The sequence below is a fragment of the Solenopsis invicta genome, chromosome 3 (genome assembly GCF_016802725.1).
Source record: "Solenopsis invicta isolate M01_SB chromosome 3, UNIL_Sinv_3.0, whole genome shotgun sequence".
NCBI lineage: Eukaryota > Metazoa > Arthropoda > Insecta > Hymenoptera > Formicidae > Solenopsis > Solenopsis invicta.
In genome coordinates, this window is record NC_052666.1 from 21380742 (window position 1) to 21406512 (window position 25771).

Consider the following 25771-nt stretch of genomic DNA (forward strand, 5'->3'; position numbering starts at 1 on the left):
AATATGGAAATTTAAATTTGTTGCCGCCAACTATGGAAGAGACACCGCAGGATAATTCTGCTAATGAATAATTGTCGTGATTCTTTGAAATTATACGTTGCATAGAGCAGAAGATATTCCTTTTAAGCTTGCTGAGAATAAAAAATGGTTAGTTTCAAACCTTGGAGCGTTGCCATTTGCCTCTGAAATCATGATATTTGCGCTTGAGTTTGCATAGCAGTTTTACAAGGAGAGGTCTCAATTAACGCTGCAAAGTCGATGGAATTTCTGATAATTCTCCTCCTTCCTTCCTTCATCTCGATCTTCTTCTCCAAATCTGCACGATCGCGGATGAAAACGTATCACGCGAGGGACCCGATCGTTGACAAAGTGCGTTTCTCGTTCGATGAAATAAAGGTGAGTTATGCTAATGGAGAATGCATATCCATTCGCTCACGTCGGATGGAAACGTGTTTAAATTAGAGAGTGTAGACTTTCGTGATGTAGGTCACTCGAGCATCGCGCGTACATAACACAAAGTTGCTTCACGTATAACTCCGTCCGCGATTACCTCTTCTACGCGGCGTGATATTACCACACGGAAATGCGCGAATATAATCTCGTTCATCCATTAAATCGCATCTCGCCGATCTTCTCGGCAAACCGCATTATACACTCTACTCTATACCGCGCCGTGGCGATCGGATATAAAAAAAAAGAACCGTTAAAAAGTACGCGCGCGTATTTAACGAGGAAGCGCGAGTCGATGAAACGCGGAGATATGCGCGCCGCGAGAGTTTAACTCGAGGTCGTATCGCGTAATAAATTGCATCGCGGTCCGAGAGAGCCGAACATTATGTTTGCTTTGCTGCCCTTGTCAAACATATGCCGCAGCGAAGGGCCCGTTCGCAACTGCCAGCGTCGACTTCAGCGCTGGCCGCCTTCGACACGATGAGGCACCTTCCTGTGTCGTTTGCATTTCGTTTGCTCTTGCATCTGCTTCTCTGCTTCATCGGTTTCTCGATTGTAACCGCTGTTGCGTAACATTCAATCCTTTATAAGTATTACGTTCGCGTTCTTCGTGGCATAATAATCTTTGGTGCGTGATATATATTTAATGCTAAACGTGGCCTTATGATTCTCAGCCTGTGATAACATCAGTTATAACTTACGATATTCGTGAATCTGCTTCAGGTGATATTATTCATTTTATTAAATTAATTATATAATTTATTACAATGGCTTAAAAAAATTCGAAAATTCTTATTTTGCTAGATTTGACAAAAAGTGTAATATAGGAATTGTAATTTTATATCTTTTAGGAGATAATTAAATAGATAAATATCCAATTGGCTATGAAATTTGTTGTTAGAATTTTAGTCAGGCGAATGCATATATGATATACGTCTGCGGCATGTACTTAATTATAATTTTTCTTAAAACACTCTACTTCTACGTGCGTGAACACAGTTTCCAACGTCTGCCTCTCACTGCGTATTCCTAGAAAATTACAGAGGCTTCTTTTGCTCACTCGTCTGAAGAAGGCCAGCCGGGCAGCTGGTGATGCGATCCGTCCGAGAGACGGGTTCGGCCCGATACGTGTTTCCTCCCTCGTTTCCAGAGGCATTGTCCTTTTTGTGAACCTTGAGCGAACAGGCGCGACAAGAAACGAACGGTCGGTGGCACGCGAGCGTTTAAAAGACCTTGCGCGAGTCCTGTTTAACTAATTTGGTTATTAAAACGAATATCTTTCGTCCTTATGACGTTTCGCGAACACGCGAACCCCGTGCGCCGTAAAAACGTGGGTTTGCATACGCGTGACATTTGCATTACCTTCGGTCCGCGCCCGCCGACCCTCGCCGGACCCCCTCTGGTATATAATGAAAAAGAATTATGCCAGTGTGTTTTCAACCGACGTATATTACGCGACCGAGTCACGAGAGCGATTTGTTTCGTGCATTCTCCTGGCGAGTGCAGTCTAGTCATATTTGCATAATATGCGGCAAGCCGACACTTCGTTTAAATCCGTTTCTATCGAATAATTCTATCGCGTATGAGAGCCTTCTGTTGGTAAAATATATCACCATCGTTGTAAATTGTTGTTTTAGATATAAAACAAAAGTTTGGACGTACCGCGTAGCTTGGTGATTTATAAGATTCTTACGTTACAAGCTCTTTTGCTACGAACGCTCGTGTTCGATATATTCGACATGGCAGGCGAAAACTTTACCGCGATAAGAAACGCCACACGATAAAATCGTTTCACGCTCACAGCGATGTGCCGATGTGTGTCCAAATATAAAAACCCGAATTACCTGCAATGTTTTCCTTTTTTTCAAAAAGAATTCAATGCGGCAGACGTTGAGTAAAGCGAATACGCTCGCACGATGTGCATTGCGTGATAGATCGTACTAAATGATATGTCAGGAAAGAGAAAAGTTTCTATTTTATTTCATTCCTTTTCGCTCGACCTACTAAGGATTTAAAAGTCAGAGACCTCGTCATCGCCCGACGAAACAGAATGAAAGAAAGACGTCATTGGGGATAACAGGTGCGCTTAGTATTTTCTTTATCCCTTGTCGTTCATAATAACGCATGCACGTCGTGTAACAGTAATCCTCCTCCTCTCCTTCGACTCTTGACGCGAGAAAATCCTGTTGTTTCCGCGTTCTTAATTTCGGAGGACCCTAGAAATCTCGTCGACGCTACCGGGCGCATTTTATGCCACTTGAGAACGCGTGCGTCGCGATGAACTGCAGGTGCGCCGTGCACTACGTTCCAGAGAGACGGCGAGGCAATTCGATACAGTCGATTCGTTTCGTGACACTCGCACATAGCATACGCATAGGGCGTCGATTCTCCAGTTTTCATTCGTGTACTCTTCACAATCGAAACACTTCTAATCGTCTCGAGGTAGGAATCACACGCATCTCGACGGTATCTCTGTGAGTTATGGTAAACGGGTGCATAATTCGTTCGTTTCTCATGCTTTCACTCGGCCGTCAAACTGGCGGTGCGGCGGAGAGTGCGTTCGCCGATCAATTCGACGAAGACTCTGTGACGACAAAGTGCTCGCCTCGTTTCGCTCGTCCCCTTAACAAGAAATTATACGCATCGCCGTGACAGTCGGTGTGCCTTCGTTGCTGCGCTACCAATTACACCGGTCGGGATCTCATTAACCACTTGACGTGTAATTATCGGCAAGTGTTGTCACGCGAAATATTAATTCCTCGTTAATGATCATGGAAAGTGCACATTTTCGAAAGTTGATCGATCCCATGTACTCTTCGCAGCCGTGTCTGGCCACTGCGTCGTTGCCAATCGCCTTGTTTGTCGAGAGAAATTTTCGCGTTACAATCACGAACAATGTCGCGGATTTTAATTTTAATGTAACATTTTATCTGCTTGTAAGAATCATTTTAATGATATTCAAATTTTTGTATCAGTCCTCATATTGACTCGTGTTAAACTTCAAAAATAATTAATGACTTTTTTTAGAGACTGTTTTGCGTGTTTGGCATCTATGATATTTTGTTAGAAGATTCCTCTCAACTCTTCGTGCCAAGTCCTGTACCGTTCAACAGCCAGCGAAGGCCGCATTCGCGTGGCTTCCATCAATCATACTCTCGCGCACGATTTACAGCACCCACATATCGCGGCGGTCGCGGCGTTCCGCGACTTTATGTTAACCCGGATGGCTCGTTAACCGAGAATGGTGTTCACGCGTGGCATAGTAACCGCATCTTAGAATCCGTGACTCTTGCCGCGACCCGCGGCTGCTCTCCCGCAAAGTCTCTCTCTCTCTCTCTTTCTCTCTCTCTTTCTCCCCGCACGATTTACGGGGAATAGAAAGTCTATTTCTCAATAACTCTGTAACAGTTTAATGGGATGTAATCGGCTCGCTTATACGGCAGGGGGACATTCGTAATACCGGCTGGCGCCGCTTACCGATCGCATTTATCTTTCATGGCGATTCGCGTCGAGAGAGTCACGTGTAATCATGGTGCGAGGCAACATCAGGATCGCGGGGAGCCTAGGCGAGGATGACGAAGAGAGTTGTGGGGACCAAGCGCATACGCCGTAAACCATAATTAATCGTCGTCGCATGCTCGAGATCTTCCCGTTTCGAGTAGTATCGCGAGAGACGCGCGCGTCATAGAAACCCCATAAATCTGCTCGCTGTCGGACGCGGTACAATCTACCTCCGGCGATTTTGTGCCTCGAGTCCGTGGATAAGGCCGACGACGTACCCATTTATAAAGGACTCTTATAAAGTACCTACTTATATAGGCTCTTACGCAATTATCATAATGCTTTTCTTGCCTTCATCGTAATGCGCAACACCGACGCGCCGTGTTCTTGTCTCGATAAAATTTGCAGCGGGAATGCTCGCGGAGGCCGTGAACATTTGACAAATTGCTAATCGAACGAATGTGCAGCTGGAACATGCCATTCGTGGAGAGAAAAGAGAGAGTTGAAGTACCAGAAATGACTGCATATATTTTATTTCCAGTATATTTCATTACCTTTCATTAGCACTGTGCATTTATATAAATAACGTACGCGAGGCTAATTGATAGGGAAAATTCAATGAACTTTTACTTTTACGTTTGTTAGTGCAAGTTTACTGAAACCCTTATTATGCTACAAAATTAAACGGATATCGCGTTTCGAGTTTCATGGAATGTCTGAGGAATCTTTCCACGAATACTTTCGATAAATCAAATTCCACAAATCGACAGTTGACTTGGAAGCAATTTGAAAAATGCATACGAAATCTCATAAAATTTCTATGAGATATACTTTCGCGCGCTCCTTCGTGCGTTTCGCGGGAGATCGACTTACGGGCATCGGCAATATATACCAACTGTACGTACGTTGCGAGACACGACCATAACGTTCTGTTCGCGGATGGTTTCTATGCAAATGCGGTGAACGACTGTCGATAGGTATTCGAGGTAAGAGAATACGGTGTATCATCTTTTACATACATCACGCGCGCGGCGCAGTGTGTGCAGGTAGAAGCAGCTGGTTCATGGGGTTCATGACCGTCGCTTCTATATAGGTAACATCGCAATTATCCGGGCTCCCCGAAATGCTGTTATAAATGCACGCTCGCGAACGACCGAGAGTATCTTTCGGCGTGCAAATTTGTAAAAATGGCGAAAGAATCTTCTCGAGCGAGGAGTTGTATTGTGCGCATGATAAATGACTCTTCCACGGTTTCGTAAACTACGGGAGCGCAAGGACGGCCGAGATTAATCGCGAGTTTTATTAATTTGTCAAGCAAGTTCGCGCGTTGCGCTGTAAATAGGTTCCCATGGCAGCTTCGCCATTTGTAGCGCGGTACGCGCCGTAATATTGCTCAGATAAACTGCAGAGAATAACACGGTAACTTGGAAAGTCGATAGTATTTTGTGCCTTTGTCCCAGTTGCGAACCAAGCAAGTGTAATAATTTCATTTGTCCGTTGTTATTAGTGTCGTATATCGACGTTTCAGGTCATCAGTTCTCTTATAAAAGAGGCATCACCACTCTTACGTCGAGCGAAAACATAAACATATCGTTTTTCTAGATCAGTTTTCATCATGAAAACTATTACAACGCAGGAAGCAAATGTAATCGTATTCTTTATTGATTTACCAATTGGCGTATAGGCAGGCAACTTTATGCCCTTTACAGTTTCCACCACAAATTATCTGGCGAGATATTATTTAAGCATACTATAGCAGACATAATGGATTTGACCAGAAACACTGTAATAGTGCATCCATTCGCGCTCTCTCAATTCGATATCGATTAAATATTTCAATGCTAGAAAATGTTACTTCCATACGCATAAATTCAATTGATCTCAATGGTTCGGCATCCAAAACAATATTACTTTGGATAATAAACAAATTTAAGTAAATTCAGACTTTGGAATAATATTGTCAAAATTTTGCATTTATATTTTCAATGCTCACTATTTTTTACAATGCATGGAATAAACTTTACTGACAGATATGAAAAGCCGTTGTCAACTATACATGTAAAAAAAAAAAAAAAAAATGTACGAGTTCTTTTGTCAGAAACTTTAACGAGATTTCGTTATATCTGATCGTGCTCGTGAAAATAAAGAACTGCAACTCCTTTTTTCCAACGGCGCCCGCATCCCAAAGTATCAAGCTGCCACGTCTGTAGCTTTTTGTCGATCCGTCTGTCTTTCCCATGAAACTGTACGTGGTCAGGCGGTGTCAAAAGACGCGAAAGAACAGTGTATCTTGTCGTGATTGGGACAAGGAATCCGAGGAGAGAGGAACGCTCTCTCGAACCGACTGAGCGACGCGATATAAATGCGAGGGATTTAAAAGTTAGTGATCATGCTCGTTAGGACGTGTACGAGGGGCCCGTGTCCCACGCCACGCGTATCTATAACGTTAATGCGTTACATACCTGCGCGCGGACGCGCGAAAGTGCGAGTATGCATATCGAAGAAGGACGCGGGTGAGCCGCGACGGGGAAGGAGGCGGGCTGGGAGACAGAAAAGTGTTGCATCAGCTGAGTGCGTGCAGCGCACATGCGTACGCGCGTATATACAGGCGGGTACATAAACTATCCTCGCATTATCGTCTTTCGCGCAACACGTTATACGCTTGTAAAACTGCGAAAACAAATGCCGTCCCGACGACGAGGATGTTAAGGAGACGGTTATATGCCCGGGGTCCCGGGGCCCCGATACAGTCGTCCGCAGGTTTTATACGTATGGCGGGTCATTAATGAAACGCGGACAGCTTTGTCAACCCGGCGCGGATTATCTCGTCGAAGGCCTCCGTCGACGGTGCCCCCTCGCAGCAGTCGGCCGTCGTCGCTTCCGTTCACCGCCAGTAATAAACTCGCCGATGGCGGCGAGAGACGGCTCCATTCTTTCTCCACCTCTGTGGGTCGCGCAGGTCAATTCTGTCTGGGCCAAATGGAGATTGGCCAGGATACAAAAGTGAATGCGTTTCATTTTTTTATGGGTTTACTGTCGTTTTCTATGATAAGATTATGTACCTAAAGACGACGTGTTGAAATTATGAATTTAAACAAAAATGCAAATTAATGATTATCAACATTTTTTTTTAAATAAATTTTATTGAAGAGTTTTAATTGAATGTTTAAAGAAAAAATTCTGTTGTTTCTTGATAACTTAACTTTTTGGACTTGTTTCTGTATATGGAACCATTCAGTTATCAAGTTAATAAAGAACCAAGCACATTTGCTGTTCTTAAAAATACTTCATGACAAAATAAATCTAAAAGGAATAATAATAGATTAAATTTTACATTACACAATGCTTGAACTGCACATATTTTATAGGTCGTCAATGTAAGATTCTTTTGCTCCTGTCTAATATAAGCTATTAAACGTGGAACAATTATTTTTCAGTGCAAAGCACTCATTAAAGTCGTTCGCGAAAAGAGATCGAAAGCTTTGGTTGAAATGTTAAAATGTCCTTTAATTGGCTTTAATTCTCCAATACAAACCAAAAGATATCAAAATTTAAACTTAATTCAAGTTTAAATAAATTTAAATTTATTATGTTTCGCCTAATTAACGATAAAAAAATTTTGATTGCAAATACTTGAAGTTTGACCCCAAAACTAACTACAAAGAATAAAACAGTGAAAAATTTGGCTTATGCAATATAAGTAGATTCAAATTTTTGCAAGGATTTTACGTAAAAATTAAGAACCAATGAAAAATTAAATAATTTCAAAACAATAAGAGCATTACACTCAGCATTGTTCAAATACACTCAAAAATAATAATAGAATTAATTTGTAAATTTGTAAATTTTGATAATACTTTGAGATATAACACAGCATACTTAAAGAAACATAGCTTTATTAATTCTTACAATCTATCTCGTTTATTAACTCGTTTATTATCTAATTAAATCCTAGACATTATCTTTTTTGTTATGTACTCAACTTTTATATTATATAAATATATGTTATAAAAAGGAACACGTAATGATCGTTCAAATTATATTATTCGCAAGAGAGGTGTTTTGATACACTGTTATAACTCGAAGTTCGTAATTGGCACTGTGAGAAACACTCTTTTCCTCGCGATTTCCGACGCTTTGTCGGCATTATTATCGGCGGCATTATTTTGCCGAGGTACCCAAGTGCCGCTGTTTTGACCAGCGCTTCGCATTTTATAAAGTATTTAAGATATAAGATACTAGGTTATATATATATATATATATATATATATATATATATATATATATATATATAATCAAACGTGTTTTATGCCGGCGTATTAAGCCATTTCCGAAAGACCCGATCAAATGCCTGATGGCTTTATGCGGTGGACGAGCCATTAATGCAACACCGTCGCCTTTGCAGAACCGGTACGGATTATCTCGTCGAAAGTTTCTCAATGCAGCTCTTTTGGACCGGGGCCCGCAGCCGCCGCGCCGTCGCAGCTCGCGGTGCAGCCGGGGATGCCCTTGTATAATTAATTGCGGACGCGTAATGCCCGGTACGCTGTAGAATCACGTAGTAATTGGTTCCTCGGTTTTGGTTAACGAGTCCTTTAAGTACCGCGCGTACATTCCAATGCCGGCAAATCTCACACGAGATAAGTACACGTTCGTGTTATGTTCTATGTAATGCTCGGCACGGTGGTGGGCGATTATTATTGTAGATAGTGCGGACGATATAATTTAATTTCGTGTACGCGGTTATTCGGCGACGCGTTAAAGTATTTACGTTGTTTAGTCCTGTTAGCGCGCTTTAATAATTCGGATGCAAATAGGATACGTGCGGTCCTCTCTATACAAGCTTTATTAATCGAGAAGGGAAGAATTCAAAGGATTATTAGTATTCGAAGTTATAATGTTCGTGATGCAAGTTTCTGTTATTGCTATAATTATTTAGAATTAACGCGACGTATATTTAGTGTAATGTACATGCGAAAGTTTGCGAGACAAAGCTTTCGAAATATCATCCAAGTCCAACTGCTAAAACTGTCCGGGGAGCAGCTTACGATAAAATAAATACCGAAACACCAGATTATGTGAGCACATCAAAGTGCAGCAGCGTGTAATTAAGTCGTAAGGATCATTTAATTAGGTCGCAAGGATTAAACGCTCGTTGCACAAAAGTATGTAACTAATGCAACCGCTTTACGGCGGTTTCTCGCAATGGCTTAATTCGTGAGCAGCGCTTACTCGACTTAGCTCGGCTTTGCGTAAGTACATCTTCCTTTAAACGCTGACTGGTCGACGTAATGCCGTGCCAACTACTAAATATCTCCGTCGTGCGATGTACAACGGCAATCAGCGAGACGTGTAGATATTTAAACGATGCCGCTCGCGCGAGGATACGCAGCATTCGAATGAAGTAAAAGTAACGATAATTTTTCCGAAGGCTTCTTTCTACGGCTGAACGTGCCGATTGCTACGAGCATGATCGCGATAACGTAATACGTCATAACTCGGCGCTCGCACATCCGTTAGATTCCTCTTTCACGCTATTGCGAGAAATAAGTTGCACGCCGTGCCGCCGTGCCGATCCGTTCTCTCTATCGGTGCAACCGATCGTTTAGACATAATTACTGACAATCCTCAAGGGCACCGTATCGCCCGTGATTGGCCATTTCCATGGCTCTCGATGATCGTTAACGGGTATTCGTGGCGCTCGTAAAGGAAGCGCCCGCGCGCGCACACAGGATTACTCGCCGCTCTCGCGGATCTCTTCCACGGAGGCGACTCGGGCGCGCGCGCGTGTGCGGAATATAGCCTTTGCCGTTCTATAAATTGTCGGTACACGGCTGTACCACCGTTCGGGATCCAACGTGGAAATCAATTTTATTTCGTGCACACCGCCGTGTGTTACACAGCCGCGTTTCGCAACGATACAAAGACGAAGTATCCGCGCGGAGATGCGGCGTAGGGTATCGGCGCGGCCTTCTTAAGACGGTATATAATTGAGTGGGTACGGCTATTTATGGTCGCTACGTGGCGGCGTCGGTAGTTTCATTAACGATTTAAGCACGTGCCTTATTTCTTAGGGTCGTAGCGCGGAGGCGAGTTTTACCGCGCGCCGCGGAAAATAATGGGATCGAGATAAACCAGATCAACTGTTTTCGGTACGACGATTACCGTACACATAAACTCCTTTGCTGGAATGCGCCATTAACGCGGTGAATTCACTCACTAAATCCAGGGATTGAAACCGGCGCGAGTATGGAAAAAAAAAGAAGCGAGTATAAGAAAGCCATCGAGAGTATTAACATTAAAATTGTGACGCTGCTGTTTTTATAAGTACACGGTACCGTTATCGCAATTTTAACTAGTGAAATCCTTCGGGCATTCGCATTCTCCGATACCATCTTAAATTTCGCGTAAATTGCGTTTAATGAAATGTGCTTCTATCTCTACCGTTGCCTGTGTAATTCATCGTCCAATACACACGACGTCTAATAACGATGCTCGCCTCACGAAGCTCACGATTTCTGCTCGCGGTTCGCCATCGTCGCAAATAAATAAGATCTATCCGGCGAAGATAAACGTAATCTGCCAACGATACCGTTCCCAGGGTTCGCCGTCTCGCTGGTCCGCTCCGTCCGTCGCGCCGATCGCGGCGGGGCTCTTCGGGGTTTCACGGGATGACACGGGGCCGCGAGGTGGTACGTCGCCTTCATTATATTCTCCGCCGAGATTGCCCCGCTAGATTAACAGCCGCAGATTAACAACTGTAGATTAACAACTGTATCGCCGCGCGTACAATTACTAACGGTCAGAGACATCGTAACTCTTACGGGCGGTCATATCCGCGGTTCTCTCTCGGGTGGTCATTAGTGGGTATATGGGTGCCATAATAAAGACGAAAGCATGAAGAGAGACCCCGATAACGGTGCGCTCTCGTCGTCTCTCTCTCTCTCTCTCTCTCTCTCTCTCTCTCTCTCTCTCTCTCTCTCTCTCCCTCTCAATGTTCTCCCGAGATCGACTCGTACGTGGTGCACGTGCACGCCGTTGCGCTCGAGCGTACAAACGCGTATGCATACGTCCTCGGCCTATCTCAGAGGTGCCGTTCGGAGCACCGGCCGGTAGATTGGCTTAATAAGGATGATAAATCGGCGCTAACGCGGGAATTACGAAACGGCGCGCGCAGTCACGTCTCTCCGACGGAGGAGCGAGAGACCTCCTGCGCCGGGGCTCGCGGTACCCTGGACAATCAGCGGGTGTCCGCGCGGGAAAAAAAATACAATCGGCGCGCTCCTACAAAAAGCCGTTCAACCTGCGGGTTCTCAAGGGTGCGTTCTTGCTACACGTATACATATGCGCGTATTGCAGACGCGTGTACGTGTTGTGCACGGCCGCCATGCACGAAAATCGGCAATAAAGCCGACGGACGTCTTCATGCGGCGCGCTATCGCGCATCCCGGTCGCACTCTTGGACTTGTCCTCGCGCGGATACTCGCGCGTTCCCCGTGACACCGTCGCCGCAGCCGGGGACAGCTTACTGGACTTGAATATCTCTATAAATAATCGATTATATGGCACTCGTTAAACGTCTTAATGAGCGAGACACCGGCCCGTTACCCGGCTAGCCGAAAGCCGCACGACGCTCTTCGCAACGCTCATCTCGCTCTTTCTCTCTCGCCTTTCGTTCTCCGTCGCTCTGCCAACGCGAGTCCACCTCTTCCTGTTACTTTTGTACTGTCACGGCCTCGCGCCGCTCCCGGTGGTGCATTTTTCCCCCCCGTAGACACGGAGTCACGATGCAGGTATGCGGTATGGTGGGTAGAACGCGTTACGACGATTAGATGTGTTGCGTAAAACAAGGAAATATAACTGAGGCGAGCTCCTTGCGGAATATGAGAGGCTCCTTCGCGATGCTGTGCCATGAATGAGAAAATAGTTCTTATCTTTTATGCATCACTACTCCCTCTCCTCGCACAAGACATTAAAACGTAATCAAACATCTCTTTACGTGTGTGCTTAGAAATTTAATCGGATTACGTATGCAATATGCTGAAAGTATTCGTTGCGTCACGACAACATTCGTTTTATGTAATTACAAATGAGATAATTGCAGTGTTAGTTAAACTAAAACGTTTAAAGATGTTTGACGGTCCTTTCTAAATGTTATAATAAATTCGTAGAAATCGCCGTGTCTATGTTTCTTTCTGATAAATTGATGATTTATCATGAAAGATTACTAGGGACGACATCGCGCCTAGAGTTAAAAAAATTCAGAGAAAATTATTCAAAGCTCAGGGAATTCTCTCACGCATGTCGTGATTGATAGGAACAAGAAAACGTTCTCTCCTCGTACCGTGAAATCGGATAAGAATCGCCCAATAGTCGCGTTTAAGCGCGCGGCAGTTCTACTTAATTAGCGGCGTCGGAATGTAGTATAGGACGCATCGGTCATTAGAAAAAATCGGCGGCGACTGCGAGACCGGTGGGGCGAGAGGGAGAGGGAGAGAATCGGCATGAATTTCGAAGTTTCGGAGAAAGGCACACCCACGGGTACGAGGCACGCTGGAATGCAGAGATGAGCGGGCCAACACGCCGCGCGAATGTACACAAGTATTCGAAACGACACGCAAGCCTCACCTTTGTTTCGGAATACCTACGCACCTGCTATCTCGCCGGGACGATCTCCGCCGTTGGAGGCGAACAAATCTCCCCCGCCTCGATCACCGGTCGGGAAATTAGGGGAAAGCCGATATGTCCAAATTCAACCCTCTTTTGATCCTATCTAGATCAGTGTTGCTCAGATATTTGTCTGATCCCTTCTATCGCTGCTCATTCCCAATTAATATTCTTAAACATTTGAGCCTTTCAACTATGCCGAAAGAGATACACATCGAGTGAAGTAAAGCGTTGTGTTGGAAAGATAATTCATCTTCCACACATAAGAAGAATTTAGAAAAGAGGATGTTGCAATGAAAAGTGTGTTTCGTAGCAAGTTAGTAGCCAATTATAAGCAATTAAAGTTTTTAGTTGTATTAGAGTCGCTATTGAGAAGATCGTTTCGATAAATAGATTTAACGATTTAACGATCAGTGTATCGGAATTCATTTCGTTATAAGATCTCGAAATATCCACGGGGTCAAAGTTGCGAGATCCCTTTTTTCTCGATCGTTTGATCGGTTGCCGCGATTGATCGATGGTGTACAATGACGTGCACAAAACACAGTTGACCGGCCCGGTGCGATCGTGACATAATAAACGCGGCGATACGCCACTCGAAGATGTTTCCGGAACGAAGAACGTTCTATTAAGATGTCTCGGCGATTCGGGGTCACAGTTGGTCGAGTGGCGCGCTCGAGTGCATCCTCCCCCCGAGTGCATTCCGCCCCGTCACTGCTTTCCTGTCTTTTTACCTCGCGACCGCCACCCTCGCGACCGCCACCACCGTTTATTAGCTTCCCTCGTCTTCTTTACGGCGCAGGTATAGAGTGGACTTCAGAGAAAACCGAGATTTTATCGAGCGATCGCGGCTAACGTCGGGCGTCATCGATATCGTTTTTCGAATGGCGTGTCATCCAATTTCCGTGCGAAGGACGGATAAGTGGGGCCGCGGATGATATTATTTTACACGCCGGGCGGAGCGACATTAAGTCGCACCTCCGAGAGAATCCCCACTTCCCGTCGCATATTTAACGTTCCACCGCGTTTACAATGGTTTCCTTTCTCGAGGGATCGAGCAGGTTACGAGAGCACTGCAGCGGCAGTAAGGAAAGCAAATAGTAATCGTAATACGTAACTATGTTATTTTTCATCATCATATTCTTCCATTTTCATGAAAGACCACATCTGTTAATCAACCATACTTTGCACGTACAAGTAAGAATAGTAAAAGTGCGCGTTTTTAAATTTAATAACGACAATCGCGAACTTGTTTTTCACTCGTTAATAGAGAAAATCTATTTTCCAAAAACTGTACCAAAAATACGAGGGTGATCTCGAGCGTAAGACAGGATGTCGCGTCGTGGCAAGAGATATCTTACCCGCGAGTTACCGTCCTTCGTCGGTAGCATTAGTACCTAATCTACCGGACCTCGTGCTACCGTATAACTCAGAGAGCCAGAGAGGAGGCTAGTCTACGGGGAGATAGAAAAAGTACAAAGAGAACCGGTAGAAAGAAAGATAAAAGAAGTAGGCCAGGCACAAGGATTCTTGGTCGAGTCCTGATAGTCCTTTTTCTATCGCCTCATCGCACCCGGTTCTCGATGTATCGAATTACGATGGGGTTTCCTAAGACTCGGCCATTGGCCAGAGCGCACGAGTGTCAAAGGAAGGAGATCCAAGGAGGAGCGTGCATGTGCAAAAGGGCCACTTGCGTGCGAACAAGATTATGCTAATATAGTGTTGGGGTGTGTATACGCGTGTACAGAGGGCACCCACACAGTTCGTAAATCGCATAGGCAAGACGCACGCACGAATGCGAGAAGTCTGTAACTTCTGAGCAAAACTAATTATGAGCTTGGTATTTAGGTGACGGCACTACCTCTTGTTTAGACGAAATCTCGTTTGAATATATTAGCCTGTGACGAGACGTTCGTCGCGACACGTGCGGTTCATGCACTGATTGTCAATTAAGTTCTCTGTTCTATTTTTCCTACCTTGTCCTCACTTTTTCGTTGCTTGATATTTACATAACGATGGTAAATTTAGTGTCATTGCGTCGTACCATCGGCATTTTAATTATCCACGGTATTATTTTAAAATGATGAGTAATCCAGAATAATAATTAATTGCGTTAATACAAAATCTTTTTTTACCAAATTATCATTTGTTTATCTAATTTTCTAACAGTTAATTTAATATGAAGTAATATTAATCGAGAATAGACAATGAAAACACTCTTATATAGTAGAATCTTTTCTTTTCTTTATAATGAAAGTAGTGTGGCACATTTATCAGTAAATCTATAAACAAAGACTATAAAAGCAATTAAAAATTATTAAAAAACAATATCTAAATAATGTAAAGCAATATATTTTCCAAAAATGGAAGTTTATTCATATTGATCGGTATTATATATAAACACAAATATATAAATTTTTATATTCATAATTACAATAATAAATATACAAAAATATACTTTCTATTATTTTTTATATATATATTTATATATGAAATATACTTCATTTTTCAAACTCCCAATATAGCATAGAATGAAATTTTTCATCGGCCACGTCAACCAGCTGGCCTACTCTATTCCTCAAAGCTTCCGCGTGGTGACAAAAAGCTGATGTCTAATGATCTTTAGAGACGCACGTGTTCCAAATCATACGCCGACGACGGAACGAAACTGCAGGGCACATAATAGTCATCTAGCAGCTAACCGGAGCATAGTGCACTCACATGTACACACACAAGTTCATGTACATCCTCCATGTCCCCGGTGCATAACCCAGCTAAGTAAACCCAGCCCACGTTGGGATCGTAAACGCGCTTACAGTGGCGTAGCGGCGGCTGAATAAAGTACGACGCGCACGTTGCATTGTAATTGGTATTAACACTCGCTATTCTGTTTATCTGAAATGCCAAACTCACTGCCGGCGAGCTTACCGCCTGTTGTTACTAAAATAACGTGTCGCGTGAACAATTAACTTGCCTTGTCAAAACAGTCTATAGGATTTCTATATTTGTGCCAGGATTGTGTTGAGGATTGATTCGTTAATTCATATTCGAGAATGAAACGTTAATTCATATTCGAGACAATATCCTTGAAATATCCCGTTGGATTTAGATGGTAGATTAAAGTTTCATGATTTTTATATGTTATAATAGTCAATGTTATAATAATTGCAGCAATTGAAGTAGCCCATTGTTGGTCAGAAGATTGCTATCATTCAGTTACGAGTCATTCGGGCGTTACGTTTCTTCTCTCTATCGATAGATCTATAAGGTTTTACAGACTCGAGTCTACAATCAAGTTCTATTGGTATCAGTTTTTTATAGCTTTGTAAACTATCACGTGCACCACGTAAAGAAACGGAAAAAAAAACGTAATCCGATTTCATTGCGCATTATCAGTACGTACGTATTGATATTGCGGCAAAATATATTCTGAAGTGAAAGGGAATTATCTTATTGACGTATGCCGGAACGTTTCCGCATGTGTGCATACCATCTGCTCGCAAATTTTTCGACTGCATACGAACGTTTCGTTAAAACGTCTGTCGATTATGTAATATATAATTATTTCCCGTGCCAAGTTCCGCATGTGTTACGTCGTATTGCATGTTAGGAAACGTCAACTTTACAAAAACTGCGATACGAATTTGCTGCTTGAAAACTAATAATTATCGCTATATCAGATACTAATTTTAATGATTATTGATCTGAAGTTTGTCTATCAGTCCTAACTATGTTTACATATTAATTATGTCCGTATTAACAAAGTAATCTTTTTACCTTCAGACAAGTTGCACGATCAGCTACCGGTTGCAAAACGCAACTTCCATTATTTTATTCATGTAAGTTGCAATATCACCTTTGGTACAAAACGTTAAATATTCACAACTATTAAAAGACGGTTATTCGTAATTAACGGTAAAATATTCTAGCAGAGAAAGGTTAAACGAAATGTAGAGGCAATCTAAATAACGTTCAATTTTCTTTAATAGCATATAAAGTTGTAAATACGTCCAATAATTATTACTATCTTTCAATTTGCATATATCTATAAGATTCCAAACAACACTCTCCATTTATGAGTGAATAAATTTTGTAAACTTAAAATCTTCAATTTTACATATTTGTTTCGTCATCTTACGTGCATTTCCGATGTAAAGTAAGGAGGAGTAGTGAAAAATAAAGCATAAATTATATCCGTCTTATTCGGCGCTTCAGGTGAGACTACTGTTCGCTCGTACGGCGGACAATAAAAATGAATAGTCGCGAAAAGGATAATGCAGCGAATGACGCGTAGGAAATTTAATCCGGTATTCTTAGATATAAATATTACTATAATAAAAACTATCAAATTTTATGACGGAAGGGAAAGTACTTTGAGTCACCACGAAGACCCGCACCTTCGAAGAGCGCATTGTTCTACAACGATTAGAAAGCCGAAGTTGAATGCCGATAGCGTGGCGTTCACGGGCATATAGCCGAGTCCTATCGTGTATAATACAACATTTATTATTGCCAGCATACGTGATAAACTCACAACGCATCAGGGCTGTGCGGGTAGAATTGTGGCTCGGTAGACGCGGGTGGGTGTTCGTGCCGAGAATAAATAGTTGTAAACGCGGGCGCGAAAGGTTTCTCCTAGAAGCCGTGCCTGCTATTGTCTTCGAATACGGAGTCTTGTTCACTGTTGCGCGTAGCACACTCACTTCTATATACTATATGCTTGCCGATGATTTCGGGAGAACACTTTCCTTTCACTTTTCTCGTCTTTACTTGTCGAACGTCTCCGAAATACTGATAGAAACCATCTTTGTTCATTTATAACTTATTTTTAAAATATCTTTATTAATTCTAATAATTTCCAATAATTTTTAATATAAAATGAAACATTTATAATGGCCGATAAATACAGTTATCAATGTCAATGTAGAAATATATGAAAAAATTATCGAAGACTTTCTTACACAAATAACGCTGTAATTGGTCCGTTATAATTCCTTTGTATATATAATTCTATTTTGGACTTCTATACTTTGGCAAGTACGTGTATCGGTAAATGTGGGCTATAGGTCGATCGTTTATGTAATTATCGTTTGATTGCAATTTACGTAACTTTGGCGATCGTGCAAAATTTGTACGGGCGCGGACTGAAAATTAAATTAAATCGATTGTTAGTTTGGTCTTCGCTCTCACGTAGTGAACTTCAGGTACGGTTAGAAACAGACGCTGGACAGCGCGTACATTGCGGAAATTAATTGCACTCTAAAACGCGTAATTAAGAAAGCCGATAGGGTATTATTACGTCTTACATTCCATTCGACGTTTGGTCAGTCGAGTAACCTCTACGCAATAGTTTACGATATACATTAAGGATTACTGACAATGTAAACTTCTGTTCAATCTAGTAGCCCCGTCGAGTTCGAAACGAACGATAAAAGCTATCAACGGTCGTTAGTCAGTGATACGCTTTTCATTCTCACTTGCACACGCGATATGTGGGCGGTAATAGTATCGGTTTGTTCTTTACGAAGCACTTGTAAGTACGACTCACAATCAATCTTTTGTTTTTCAAGTAACAGTTATTTTTAGTATAACATATTGAATAGAACGGTATATAACATATTGAATAGAACGGTATTGTGAGATATTTTAAGCTTATCGTCATCCGTTTTCATCGTATATTTCGATATACTTTAATCTTTTAAATTATACAGTATACACCTGGAATGTAACTGTAATCGAAGATGTTTATCAGTTTATTTTTCTTTCTCTTCCTGCATTACAAACCGTCAAACCGAATTTTATTACACAACGATTAGTATGCGAAATATATCTCTCATATGCAAAAATAATAAAGATTAAAACCTAGACCCAATAGTTTATACGTGCAGAAAAATAATTCGTTTTTCATATGCAAAAGTATTATAGTCATCTGTCGTAAAAGTGTTTGGGCAGAAAAAAATGAGCTTTATGTCACTGCGAATCGGCCAAACGAAACCACTATACAATGTGCGACAATGAGAAGCATAATCGAGCTGGAGCGCGATCGCAGACAGTGTCTCGAATCCCGATGCAAAGCCTTTTTAATGCGGTTCTGCTCGTACCGTACTCGGGCCAATCACGCGTGGCAGCGTCGAATCCTACCGCGAGTACGGTCCGGCGTTTATCGGCGGTGCGACGAACCGCCAGAGTGCAGCCGGGCCCGATAAACCGTATGCACCGGAGAGGAGAGTGCACCGTATTATAATGCCATTGCAGACGTGGCATTAGCGTATCGCCCGGCTGCATCTCGATCCCTTCGTCCGTTCGTTCGTTCCTTCATCAGTTACTTTGTAATCCCGTACGCGCGGGATACCACCTTCGAATACCGTCTGGTTACCAGAGCTGCTGCGGGGTCCGATGTAAATAACGGGAAGCGACTTCCACTCTTCTTCTGGTCTCGCTCCTCCATCTCGGCCGCGACCCGTCGCGTCGTCGGTTGCGAAATATCTTCGGGGTACGCGAGCAGCGTTCATCGACATGATTTCGAAGTCATGTCGATCGGCTAGACAATTTATCCCTACTTGCTGTGGAGCGCTGATAATTTTCATCGACCGATAACCGAGACCCCTCGAGCGAACAAATCGTATTGTTCATACCACGTTATCTCGGCACGTTGTTAGCTTGTTATCGTCACAATACTAAAGATGCTTGGCTTGAGATGTTGCGTAAGATTTTTGATAAACACATTCTATACGTCAAATCAATTACAAAGCTTATAAAACTGAAAATGTATATTTAAGATTTACATATAAAATAATATTAGGCACTAAGGTCCAATCTTAATCGGAGCTAGCGTTGCTTTATTTATTTGTGTGTTAATTACGAAGCATAATATATTTATTTAAATAAATAAATAAAATGATTTCCAACGATTACTTTTTCAGGTTGTTAGAGATTTTAATTAATTTATTGTAAAATGACATTAATAGAAACATTTCTAGTTTAGATTAATTTTATTCCCATGGAAGAGATATACTTCGACCGATCAGTACAATATTTTGACAATTGATATATGCACAAATAGAATGAGTCAGAACACAAGCACTCATTGAATACGTAGTACGAATCTCGCCATTAATTACAACGGAAATGCTAATTGGGCGTTTGACAACCCTAATTTCCCTGACACGGTTATTAAACGCGCCGCTCGTTACAACCACGTTGATCGAGGATTGCATATTGCGTGCGTGCGAACTCGTTAACATTCGGCTATTATAACGTCACGCGCGACATTACACTCGCAACTCGATTTTAATATTGAATTTTCCGCGCTACGCGCGAGCACCCTTTTTTGACGTTTCGTTGTACTCGAGGGTTTTGTTAATAACTTGTAATCCACTTGTGATCCATGACAAATTTCCTCGATAACATTATCGCTTTAACATTTCATTATAACGAGGGTGCTTTATTCTCCCTAACAGATTGTGTCACTGACTCGTATAATCCTCTTTTCACGATCAAAAAATACGAGATACGGGTTAGAATGAGTTTATCCCCCGTCCGTTCTGATATAATAAATTCGTAGATTCGTTCTTCGCCGAACGCAAAAGTTCATTCCAAAGCAAACCTCATCGTTTCAACCCGAAACGATCATCTGATTTTCTCGCGGAAAAAGGTTTTACATTTTTTACATGACGGAAAGTCATGTAAAAACGTTTACATATTTGCAATGAAAATCACGCCGCTTGGCGAGATTACGATGACGCGTAGGTTTGTTTAAAACAATCCATACCGTTTATGAGCGCCGCCAACCGGAAGATAAAGCCATCTATGCGCTTTTATTGATTCCAGATAGTTAGGGTACTAGGGTCCGTGCATATGGGAAACCGTGCGACGGCCGCCGGGGTCTCAGCTGCGTACACATCGAAACTAATCCAGGATATCCATAACCCCGGACAGCGAGGCAATAAAAATATAATGCGCGATAAACGCGTGAAAGCGTACTCTAAACTCGCCCCGTGTTGCTGACATTCATATCGACCGTAGCTCTCCGTAGCAGTCCACGAGCCTATTGTGTCTAGATCCATTTACGAAAGCGCTTAACCGCTTTAACGCTTCGATGGCAAATCTTGTCTCTCATTCGATCGCCGAACTCCGGAAAACCGATTACACTCTTTACGAGTGATCGCTATTCCTTCTTCCTGTTTTTTGAATCGACTATGGATAAATTTCATATCTTACACACTCTGTGTTGCGCGTTGCGACAACGTGTTATGCATCAATTGGAATCAAAACTTAGTAGTCTTGAATATTTTAAGGATTCTCGTTTTCTATCAGATATCAATATTGGAAATACACCTGTTGAATGTTTTTCTATATCTTCACATTTCTTCACATCTATCTCAAATAAATTTTAAATTTCATTTGTGATTAAAAAAAAGGGACACGAGACCTTTCCTTTTCGAACTAGAGACGATATAGACATAACGTATGCGTAATTTATTATTAGTCGTCGATTATTCGCCGTCTTAATGTGGCACATATGTTCTCTCGAACGACGTAATTACACACGTTATTATCTTGATTTCAAGATGAAGACGATGAAGTTCCCCTCGGGGTACAGATCACTTTTCGAGATCCCAAGTTCGGTATTGACCGAGAGAGGAATCCAAGCTCCACCAATTTCGAAGGGTTTGGACGACAAGATGTTAACACGTGTGTTCTCTCCCGTATATTGGAGCCAGACCGACCCAAGCGAGGTGACACGACGTAATCTGAGACAGCCGACTTCGACGTGGATTCGGTCGAAGAACCGACTCTCTCGTCGCGCACTTTGCTTTGCTTTGCTTTGCTTTGCTTTGCTTTACTTTCTTTGCTTTACTTTGCCTGGCTTTGCTTTGCACGAACAGCCGGAGTGCGCGCCCGAAGGATCTGTCTTTTACACACGGCAGGATGCGTCGTGACAAAAGAGCAAAGTGTCACGAAGCCACGACCGACGGACCGGTGTGGGAATTTGCGTGCAATTTGTGCATGCTGGCGAGGCATCTGCCCGAGCGAGCGTGATTCGTCCGCGTCAAGGAGGACACCATAAAAAAAATAAAATAAAATAAAAAGATATATATACATATATGTGGATGCTTCGTCAAAAGTGTATCTGGTCGTTATATTAGTTATGTCCCGCGTATATCTTTTTCGTACGAAATTATATGCGTGTCGTGCAATTCATTTTACTTCATTGCCGACAATTTTGCAGCATCACGCAAAAAGCATAAATCGTCATTAATTGGAAAATTCGCGCACATTTACATTAAATCTTGTAGAGAAAAAAATTCCTTCGAAAAATTGCACAGGCTCAATTTTTACTCTTTTAGAGTGACGTTTCACTCTACGAGATTTAGAGAGTGGAATATCTATGCAACTTTGTCGCGCGTATCTCTCGAGGGGATCGAACTTATGTAAAACAGCTCGCAGCGATAACTAATTTCTGTTGAGTTTGAATAAGCGGGAACGATGCAGAAGACATCTTTTAAACGTTTTGTGACAATAGACAACGCCGCGTTGATGTTAGATATTTCGTGAGACTTGACGGTGCGTGTGGGTTGAAGAATGACGGAAAGTGGGACTCTTTGGATCGTGCAGAATGTAGGGAAAGGGACTTGCCCAGCTGCTGTAGTGTTAGTCGAGATATGCAGGCACGCAACACGTGACGTTGCGATTTTTTTGCGGCCGGCTAAATCGACCGGGGCGAATCGCAGTCTTTCTTTGCTTTCGAAAAATTACCAATCAAGATGGAATCCGCGCGAGAACGTGAATACTATCGGGACGCTCTGGAGCGTAAATCTGCAACGTTGCATCATAATTACTCTTTCTGGCAATTGCTGTTTCCTGTCGCTAATGGCACGCTATTGTCCGCGAAAAAGTAACATGTTTTATACGACTAATGCTATAAGAAATGGTAAATTAAATATGAAAAAAAAAGTAGTAGATTCGTGTTTGTTCCAATGTTTGGAATGTAAATTCATAATTGCGATACATCGTGCACAAATTAAACAACGCGTATTTAATATTATCGCCACATAGAATAAGCCTCTCCGCACAAAAGTATCCGTAACGTCATAAGTTAATAAATATTGATCCTAAATCTGTACGCAACAGTAAACTTATGTTAACACACAAAAGAAAATTGTAATGTAACGTTTAATATTATACAATAATTTTTTTATGCATTTTAATGTACGCACAAATTTAAGTTTAAAAACAGTACTCGACGTAACGCGTTACGGATGTTTTTGTGCGGAGAGATTTATTCTACAATATAGTGACAGTATTAAATATTTACGAGATATGATACTTCAAACAACAGAGCCTAATCATTTCCTACGAATCATTAGGCAAGCATCACGCAATCACCACCTTCAGCATACGTACAGTTTCAAACGTGCTTATTTTTCACGTAACCGCCTTTCTTCTCTGAACACCGCTTCTTATCGTTATCGTTCGCCGTAATTGTTACGCTGACATCATCGCGGATGTTATCAGACGACAATGACATCACTCTAACGCGCAAAGAGAAAAGCTAACCGGGATCAGATGATTAATGCTGTTTGCTTAGTACGCGTTTCGGCAAAGAGCGCGCATGGAGACGGACGGAACAGGTTAGACGAGCACGAAGAGTTGAGCGGAGACAGCTAAATAAACATTCTCGTTTTGCTGGGTGCAGCCGCGTGCAAGCGATCAACAACGTACATGCACGCACGCACGCAGGCATGCACGCACGATGCGCGCGTGTCGAATTTCGTGTGTGAATGCAACTCGTAAAACTGTGCGAGAGACCTTCGGATCGCTTCTGCATTTCGCAGCGGTTGGCCTCTGAATACTTGATTTATTGTACCTTCAACAAAAGACGACGATTTACTGAATTTCCCGCTGCAGTCATCGTTCAATGGCATAATTCCTCAATCAGCTCCCGCAAAAACAACTGTCACGCGTCCGCTATTATTAGAGCTTGCGATTTTGCAATTTGTACGGTGATGAAGCGATTCAGCTTATCGCGGATGATTCACGCTCTTCCTTTTCTCTTTTGATCCCGTGATCGCGGTTTTACACGAGCGAGTACACGAAAAAGAAACGACGGCGCCATGCCACCACGGTTACGGTAGACACCGGATGACGTGCACGTCACGCGCCATAATTGAATGATTATTGTTAACCGTAAACGGGTAGCCGTAGGAGGCGTCATTAGGAGGTGACTGAAAAATTCTTCGCGACGAGCGGAACCCATACACGTCCACGTCGCGCAAGCCTGTAATTTTCATCATCGTGCGCGGAGAACATTCCTCTCGTCTTCTTTCGCATCTCCCTTCAGCACCTTCACCCCCGCATGCTTCGACGTCGTTTTAAATCATCAAATGATGATTATCGTATCTCGATATAAAAGCCACGTCCTCTCGTCTTTGCCCTCCATGTAATCTCCTCCTTTCAGGATTTTTCCGCTTTCCTTTTCTACGTTTTTTTTTTATTTTTTTTTATTTCTTACCCCCTTGTACGCGACGCAAACGCTATCCAGAGCAATCGACGACGAGCAGCTGTCCGTAAACGCACTCGCGCCACCCGTTCTTTGTTCGTAGGAAAGGTTTCCTCGAATCGAATCGCACAGGTTCGGAACGCGACATCTCAAGGCTAAAGCATGCGTGTCGCGTTGCGTCTCGATACGCTTAAACAATTTTCTATCCAAAGGTGGAAAAATATAATTAATATAATTAATTATTGCAAGTTATTATTACGAGAGATTCACGTTGATTGATTTCCTCTCTTTCGTATTTTCGTAATTAGGTCGTTATTATTCGTTATTGTAACAAGACAAAGTATTGTACATGTCACGATACGATTAAATTAAACATGAAGCCTAATTAGTATCCTGTAATGACATTGATTGAAGTTATTGTTAAATTATTAACGAACGTCCATACGTGTTTGGCATATTTCAGTGTTTATTTCGCTACTGCATTTATATGATAAAATGATAGAATCTCATTTACGTAAATTACAAATTCACATCTTTGCTCGGTTTTACCGAACAGAAAAATGAAGATGCAAATCAGTAGAAAAATAGAAAAAAAAAACACACCAACTGACAAGTCTAGCTCCGTAAAATTGTGTAAAATTGTCCACATCCGGCCACATGAAACAGAAAATTACGCACACCTGAATAAATGTGCACAATGCATGAAACTCTCTGCTTCTGCTGATTCTAATCGAAAGAGCCCTCTGACAAGTTCAGTTTAAGGGTTTCGAGATCTCGACTGCCGTAATTCCCAAGAAAGGGCTCTTCAGTAGCAGAAACAGGTAGTCGAACCATCGAGCGGATATGCGCTCCGTTCGACGGAATAAATGGAGCTTGAATAACCACTTGCTTATATCACTATTGAATACCTATGCTTTCTACAATCATTGCTCGTGCTATTGCCGTACAACCTCTTCAATTAATATAAAATAGGTATTTTTTTTATGCAATCACCATGTACATATAAAGCGTGCAGTTTTTTTTTTTCACAATGCCATTTAGCTTTGGGCAAGATACACGGTGGCATCTCTCACAGATATATGCTGCTGCGCCTCTTGATTTATGTAGGTGCGAGCGAAAGAAAGAGAGCACGGGCCAGACAGGATTCAACGGATGGACGGACAAGAGAGGACGACATTCGGGCCCCGTCACAACACGGTGTCACTTCTCTGTCAAACCGGATTAGACCGACGGATGGGCGATATTGGGTGGGGCAACGAGGTTTTTTGTGCTCGTAGGAGCATGCTGCCGTGAGATCGAGTATATCGCGATAGAAGTCCGAGAGACCCACGCGCGATCCGCGCCACCGCTTTCACCGTCGGTCAGTCTCGCACTCTTCTACGGACGACGATAAATTCGTGGGTAATATTGATAGCGACACCGCGGACAAGATCCGGCCTGCCCGGCTTGTTCCTCGTTCGGTCGGGATAAATTCTTTTAACGAGCGAGTACGCGTCGCTCGGCGCATTGTTGCCGGCACAATCTATCTCTCTCGCTTCTTCGACGGTTAACCCACCCGCGGCGGGTTTCTCGATCATAGGTGGGCAGTGAGTTATGCGTGCGATCACCTTCGCTGAGATGCGAGTGACGCGCGAGGATAATCCATCGTGC

At 42.6% G+C, this 25771-nt stretch overlaps 1 protein-coding gene across 1 annotated transcript in view; it reads right to left on the minus strand.

Annotated features, from left to right (window-relative positions):
* LOC105196693 (ephrin-B3) overlaps positions 1-25771 on the minus strand; it is a 568116-nt gene that overhangs the window by 286761 nt on the left and 255584 nt on the right. The window lies entirely within an intron of this gene.